Source organism: Sorex araneus, chromosome X, assembly GCF_027595985.1.
Source record: "Sorex araneus isolate mSorAra2 chromosome X, mSorAra2.pri, whole genome shotgun sequence".
Taxonomy (NCBI): Eukaryota; Metazoa; Chordata; class Mammalia; order Eulipotyphla; family Soricidae; genus Sorex; species Sorex araneus.
The window spans coordinates 113,165,162-113,173,123 of NC_073313.1; the positions used below are offsets into that span (position 1 = coordinate 113,165,162).

Here is a 7,962-nt window from a genome sequence, read left to right on the forward strand (position 1 = left end):
TCAAGATAATTATACCTAAAACAATAATAATAATTCCTCCTACCATTTTTAAGTATTCATAAAATCCCAAGCACTACCTTGTATAAGTACTTTATATCCATCATTCCATATAATATTTACAGTCATCCTTTGTTATATGTACTATTTTATTCCCACTTTATTAAATACTATGATGGCAAGATAAAGAAAAAGTAACATCCTTCAAGTCACAGAGATCACAAATGGTGAAGTTTCTATTTGATTCCATACAATTTAATAATAGCCATTTGATAATATGGTTATTATCAATAACCATTGCCCTAGATATTTTCTATGCCTAAGATCAGTATGGACAGCTATTAGGAATAATGAAGTCATGAAATCCACCTATAAACTTGGAGAGTACCATGCTGAGTGAAATGAGTCAGAAGGAGAGGGACACAGATAGAGTGACTACATTAATTTGTTGCAAATAAAAAAAGAGTATGAAACTAATATCCAAGTTCAGGGAAAATAGGTCAATGGCTGACCAGAGAGAGATAGAGAGAGCGAGAGAGAGGAAAAGAGATAGAGGTGTCTGCCACAGAGGTAGGTTGGGTTGGAGGGTGGCTTGAAGGGGTTGGAGGGAAACTAGGAAATTATACTGGTGGAAGGATGGGTGTTAAAACATTGTATGACTGAAACACAATCATGAACAATTTTATAATGCTCTACCTCACAGTGATCCAATTCAAATAAAGATCTGTGTGAAAAGAAATTTCCAGTTTCTTTCCCACTGAGTTTCCTACAGCACTATAGCTTAGTCTGTCCTCACTGGAAATATAATTTGGAATTGCAAGTACGAAGATATTTCTCACTTTCACTGATGTTTCCCCACTTAGAAGGTATGCTGATATTCTCATTACTAGAGTGAGATGGTTGAGATAGCTGTTGTATTATTGGGGAAATTCCCAGTATTCACTGATAATACAGCTTTTCAAATATATTATTATAGATCTTTTATTCCTCTTCTATACTCTAGAGACTTTAATTTTAATCTCTGATACTTCCTTTCCTTTCTGATAATATTTCTGATAGTACACTTGATTATCAGAAATATTAGATAAGTGTTCCTGAAACTCTCAAGATTCCAAGATAAGACTCTACAAATCACAAGATAACAAAGGCTAATGGTCATCTAAGGCAAATTTAGAACCACATATGTAGTAATATAAGAGCTTATGTAACTTCTTTTTTGGTAAGTCAACAAATATGCAGCTAAACAACTTGTTGTTAAAATATATTTGTGTAGGAATCAATTTCAGACCCACCTGAAACATGAATATGTTAAGAAGCAAATGATAACTCAATTTCCATCTATAAAATGAAGTTAATATAAATACTTGCAGATTTGTTTTGAAGATTAAAGATTATATGTGAAAGTGCTTTTAGAATAACAAATTGTTCTATATTTTTGATATTTTCTCCTGAATATCTTGCTACTAAGAAAAAACTTGAAAATTAGTTGCACCACTCTATACATTTTGCTCCTACTGATTTAGATAAATTGATCTGCCATTATTATTTTCTTAGTATCCATGCTATTATTATTGTTTGATATTGTCCACACTTTTTATTTGTCTGTTAGATACTTATCATTAATCTCCAAATCTTACCATCCTTTTAGAACTATTACCTGCTCTTATTGACCTTTGTATTAATAACAATAACTTCTTGATTTTTTTCACTTTTACAGTTAACAAAAATTTATGCAGTAATTTTAGCCTAACTAGTAAGTGTGGTATCAAATACTTAGAATCAGTAAAACTGGGACTTACAAGAATAGTCTATATGATAGAAACTGGAAATACTAAATAGTGTCAGGCATGTGGCAAAAAAGGAACTCTAATCACTGTTGATGAGACTGTTGTTATGCATCAACATATCTGGAAAATATTTCAAAGACTTCTGAAAACATTAGGAACAGGACTTCCTTAGGACCTGCAATTCCACTGCTGGGAATCTATTCCAAGTACAAAAATACAGTAATCTGAAGAGACATATACATACAACTATTATTCACCACAGTACTATTTACTATAATCAAGATCTGGAAACAACTCAAGTGTCCAATAGATGAATGGATAAAGAATTTGTGGTAGTCTCAGCGAGAGCAATAGTATAGCAGGTAGGGGAATTGACTTGCATCTGGTCGAACCAGGATTTGATCCCCAGCACCTCATACAGTCTCCTGGTCACTGCCAGGAGTGATCCCTGAGTGCAGATCGAGGAGTAATTTTTAAATTGTGATACATATACATACATATACACACAATGAAATATGGTTGGGCTGTTCAAAATGATACAGTTTTGGAGCTTACAGCAACTTGGAAGGTGTCATGCTAAGAGAAATGTGTTATTCAAGGCAAATATCAGATGTTTTTTCATACGGTGAGTACAGAGAAACAAAGAAGAAAATAACAATGGAAACTAATCCTAAACATGACAAATATGATAAATAGAACTAGTATTTCAGGGGTAGAAGGTGAGGATGAGACCTGGGATAATGGAGGAAGGATTTAAAATACTGAGGGAGGGATTGGTGTAGTGCTCAGCAACTATAACATAATGCCTTTAGTACCACAGTAGCAGTAGAATTGCAAGACTATATGGAAGTTCTATTCATAGTGTTTAGAGAAATTTCCATACTGTTTTCCAGGAAAGCTTTAGTAAAATATGATACCACAATTAAAATTCACTGCATCACTGTCATCCAATTGTTCATCGATTTGGTCGAGCAGGTACCAGTAACATCTCCATTTGAGACATGTTACTGTTTTTGGCATTTCGAATTAAAATTAAATTTGAAAAAACAAAATAAGTGCTTAAATAAGTGACTACACAAGATCCCACTCTTAGCAATATTTACACTGAAAGAAAAGGTACAATAAAGGACAGGAAAATGTTGCAGTGATAATAATGCAATCACATTTATAAAATTATTTTGTATAAAAATTCTTTCTCTATCCTGACCAGCAACAACAAATTTTTCCAAAGTATCTGAAAAGATAATAGGTTGTTTTATATCTAAAAGCAGCTGAAAGGACAAATATTTTTTCATAAGTTATAGAAAATGAAGTTTTAAACTTGGCCCCAAAGGAACAAATATATCAACTGTGATGGACAAAAATGATAACAATTTCATATTCTTTTTAGTAGGAAATATGTTTCAATTAAGAAGAATTCACTCAAATCACCCCCCACACAGGCACACACGCACATATATACTATTCCTGCTTGCCTTTTGCATCCGATGTTTCAAGTCCTTTCTCCCACCTGTATAAATATTGCTTGAAATAAAATGATAGAGAGGTAGCTTTGAGCCATTCCCCTGCATTCATTGCTCCACAGATCGTAGTAGAAGCCTTTTTCTTCTTACAGTGGTTGATATTAGAGTTTTTGACTTTCTGATGTCATAAGTAGAATTTTGTTGGGCTTCATTTTGAATTTTCACTAAAGTAGCTTCTAAAGTAATAACTAAAAGAATTATGGGAATACTATCTCTGTTGCTAAGGGGTAATAATACCATTTTTAGAAAATGTAATCTCTTCCCACATCTCAGCCTGATATGTGTACTCGTCTTTCTCCCCTCTAGAGAAACCTGTTTTCTTTTTTTTTTTTATTTTATCTTTTTATTTTATTGAATCACCATAAGATACAGTGACAAGCTTTCATGTTTGAGTTAAATCACATAATGATCAAACACCCATCCCTCTTCCGAGAAACCTGTTTTCTCTGAAAAAAATGTAGCTCTCTCTCCGTCACATTTCTCTAAATAGAATATTTTAGTTTAAAAAAAACCCTAAAGTCACATCATTAAAGTATCTAAAAATATTTTCCAAAGCATTAGAATAAGCTTATAGAAAAAGTCAGCAAGAAAATACTACACCTTTGTTTTTTTTGAAAAAGTGGGAAAATATAGTATGATTGGAGGCTTAAATAGACGTAATTGTCTTCTGTGTGTTGCATGATAAATTTATGTGATATTAAATTTTAAGTATATGACTAGGAGACCTGTGTTTTAGCATCAACTTTTCTGGGAACTTTTGCAAGGCAATAATAAAAGAGAGTGCAGTTTGTTGTAAATTGTCAAGCTTTTGGCCAGACATTTTTATGGATTAATTCATTGAAGACTCACAAGCTTTGATGTTTAATGTGATATTATAAATTAATTATCACCATAAATGAATTAACATTCAGAATGTTTAAATTCAACAATATTGTGTAACTAAAGCAAAAACTTTTTTATATCTGGTTTTGTCTATGTTCCTTCTAAATATTATTGTGTCTTTTAGTTACACTCACTTTTGTGAAGCTCAATTTCCTCTCACAAAAGTTAACAATGGACATCTCTCTGTCTCATCTGTTAATTTCCTGTGAGTATATCCATGGTTTAAGAATGTGACTTAGAAACACCAGCTTCCTGAAGAGTTAGACATAGTTCAAGGAAACCAACTTAAATGTAAGAAATGTCTAAGCATAGCTTCTGGGTTATGTCCATAATTCAAAACATAATCAGTAAGTAGTTCTGAAACTTGCCAGATCTTGAGGCCTGGGAGCATACTTAAACTAATACCATGGCTCAATAAGAATATAATCAGACATTGAACTGACGGTGAGTCAGTATAATTTAGACAAGAAACTAACAAATAATATGACCTATAGCAAAGTCATTTGCAAAGAATTCAAGACATGACAGTGTACTTCAAAACAAAGGATTGTGAATCATACAGTTTCATCATGCTTACCACTTGTTGAGAGCTATGATATTCCCATGAAAGTACAAAAGAAGTTAGTAACATGATGAATGACAAAAATTACTATAGACAAAATACAGAATGTTTTATTATTTATAATAAGAATCTTTCTAATAAATATTACTTAAGCATTAATGCGATTATATTTGTGATGTTTATATAACATTACTTGTTGATATGTGAAATACATTCCAAAAATTTGTAAGATATTAGTCATTGTATTCCCTAATTATTTTATAGATAATTTCCTTATGGCATTCTGAGTTCATCCTGGTAAATATGTTCTTGAGGTATACTATCCAACTTAGAGAAATTGGTTTTAAATTACCATAGTAATTTCCAGACTTACAGAATTAATTCATGAAGCAGTTTATACGTTTCAGAATATGTCTCCAGTATGAACATATCAGAGCTTCATAAATATATATTTTCATTCAACATATCAATAGGCCTTTACAATTCATTTCCCAAAATCCCTCTACATACGCAACTTCTTAAAAAAGCTTAATTTATTAATAAATACATACTTTATGTTGCATTCAACTGAAGTCTCAACTGAAGAGCAATTCAGTATCTGACAAGCACCACTGCTCTTAAATTAGCTAAAAGCTCTCTGCACATCCCCCAACTCCACCCACCCCCACCCCCAGATATTCCAAAATACTTGTTTGCAAGGAAACACCATGTACCCAAAACATTTACGTCATGTAACAACTTCAAAAGAAACTAATGGTTTACTTCATTCCCTCATTGCTAACTAAAAACAGAATAGAAAATGCCCTATTGAATATCACTTTAAGTCTGATCTACCAGTATGAATTCCCATGACTATAATCTATACACAAAAATGTAAAGAAATACATATTAGCAATATGTTATAGAGAAGCGCATAAACAAAACAAATATTTATATATACTTCAATAATTCAACAATTATTTTTTGTAATCTACTATATGTGAAGCTCTATTGTAGACACTAAGGATAAAGCATTGAATAACACAAATTTTCTTCCCACATGGAAATTTCTGGTGAGGAAGATAGACAATAAACATATTAAAAATTGTAAGTTCTACAAAAAAAGGAAGTACAAATATATAAGAAGAAGAAAGAAAATAATAAAGAGAGTAATAAGGAACTTAGTTGAGAATCAATTGAACATTTTAAATGGCAAGCTGAAGACCTGGAAATAGATCAAAGAACTCATGTTCAGAACCTTTGTTTTGATCCCTAGAACGACATGGTCCCATGAGCACCACCAAAGTGATCTGATCATAAAGTAAAAGAAGAATAACAAGCCCAGTGGGGTAGGGAATGAAAAGTAAAAGATGATCTCACAGAGATAAGCAGAAGATGAATAATATTAAACCAGTTACTAAGAGTAAAGTGAAAAGCAGTTGGAACATTGTGAGCAGAGTGACTGATGCAATTAAATTTGTAAAGGCTATTATATATGGAATAAAATGGTGAAAGCAGTAACCCATCTACAATAATGCATTTACAATCTATTATAAAAGCAACAGAGATGATTATGACTTAGATCATATTATAGGTAGTACTTGGATATGTTGCCATGATTAACTGATCATAGGAAGATGCTTCTAATTTTGTCACAGTCAACTAGATCATTGCTCATTGGTCTTGGATTGATGGAAAAGAATTCAGTTTGAATGGTTATTTGACTTGTCTCACTATTCCATGGTGACAAAGTGAACATGTAAAATTCATAGTTATTAGGTGAAATTAGTCAGAAAGACAGGGGTAGACATAGAATGACTGCACTCATTTGTGGAATATAAGATAACATAATGTGAGACTTACACCCAAGGACAGTAGAGACAAAGGCCAGGAATATTACTCCATAGTTGGCAGTCTGCCTCATGAGTTGGGGGAGAAGGCAGCTGGAATAGAGAAGGGATTACTAAGTCAATGATGGTTGGAGGGATCGTTCAGATGGGAGATGTTTGCTGAAAATAGATAAAGGACCAAACTTGATAGCCTCTCAGTATCTGTATTGCAAATCATAATGCCCAAAAGTAGAAAGGGAGTATGGGGGAAATTATCTGTCATAGAAGCAGGGGAGGGTTGGGAAGGGTGGGGGGATACTGGGGACATTGGTGTTGGAAAATGTGCACTGGTGGGGGGATGGGTGTTTGATCATTATATGACTGAAACTCAAACACGAAAGCTTTGTAACTGTATCCCACAGTGATGCAATTAAAAAAGATTTGTAGCTATGTGAGAAAGAAACTGGACAGCAAGAAATGGCAAACTCATTGAACTCAGAGCAAAAATTCCCATTTGCATAATTCAGATCCTCATCCCAAATGCTGAAACATATTCAGACCAGGACTTAGCCAAAACAGTATTTCTCTTGGTCCTCAGATCATTCATTACAGTTTTGATTTACAAATCTGTGAAGGAATTCAGAGAGATTTTCGAAAGAATACTTTACACTGGTGGAAAAATGGGTGTTGGAACACTGTATGACTGAAACACAAACACAAGCTTTGTAATGCTCTATCTCACAGTGATTTAATAAAAAAAGAAAGATTTTTCTTAAAGAAGGCATAAAAAAGAATTGTTTAAGTATTAAAAATACTTTAAGTATTCTTAAGCAAGGCATGCCCAAAAAGGAGAGGTTCCCCCCACAGGTGTACTGACTTAGTCCATAAGAATAAATGCTTTGCTGTAAATAAACCAGTCTGATGATCTTGAAGGAGGTCTGAAAGACAATGAGAGTGCTGGTGAGAAGGAGTAAAATGATATTACCATGAAAGGATCCATAAGGCCCATCACAATAATGCTGACCTAATGCTGACAAATGAGTGGAACTGGAAAATTCAGGACAAAGGAGAGGAACTGGCACCTTCAACAGAAAATTACCATTCCTTATGATGTTTATGAGTATACTGAGTATACTCATTTCTGTGCTGCCATTAATACTTTTGAAAGAGTAAAGGAAACCATACAGAGGGACATAGAGAGTCTGGAAACAATCAAGGTATTCATTTTATCACCAGCAGTAGAAAATGCAAATGAGGCCCCACAAAAGATTTTAAAAGCAATTCATCCTGTTAAGAGAGATGCATAGCCAGAATCTGGAAAAAACCCGCGTGCCCCAGAATAGACGACTGGTTAAGGAAACTTTGGTACATCTACACATTGGAATTCTGCACAGCTTTTAGAA

The 7,962-nt window shown here is 33.4% G+C and overlaps 1 protein-coding gene across 1 annotated transcript in view; it reads right to left on the reverse strand.

The window, feature by feature from the left end:
* IL13RA2 (interleukin 13 receptor subunit alpha 2) overlaps positions 1–5,336 on the reverse strand; it is a 38,661-nt gene extending 33,325 nt beyond the window's left edge. Inside the window, exon 1 of the mRNA XM_004614500.2 lies at positions 5,303–5,336. The gene's annotated coding sequence lies outside the window, so the exon portion shown is untranslated. The remainder of the gene's footprint in view (positions 1–5,302) is intronic.
* Positions 5,337–7,962: the final 2,626 nt, after the last annotated feature.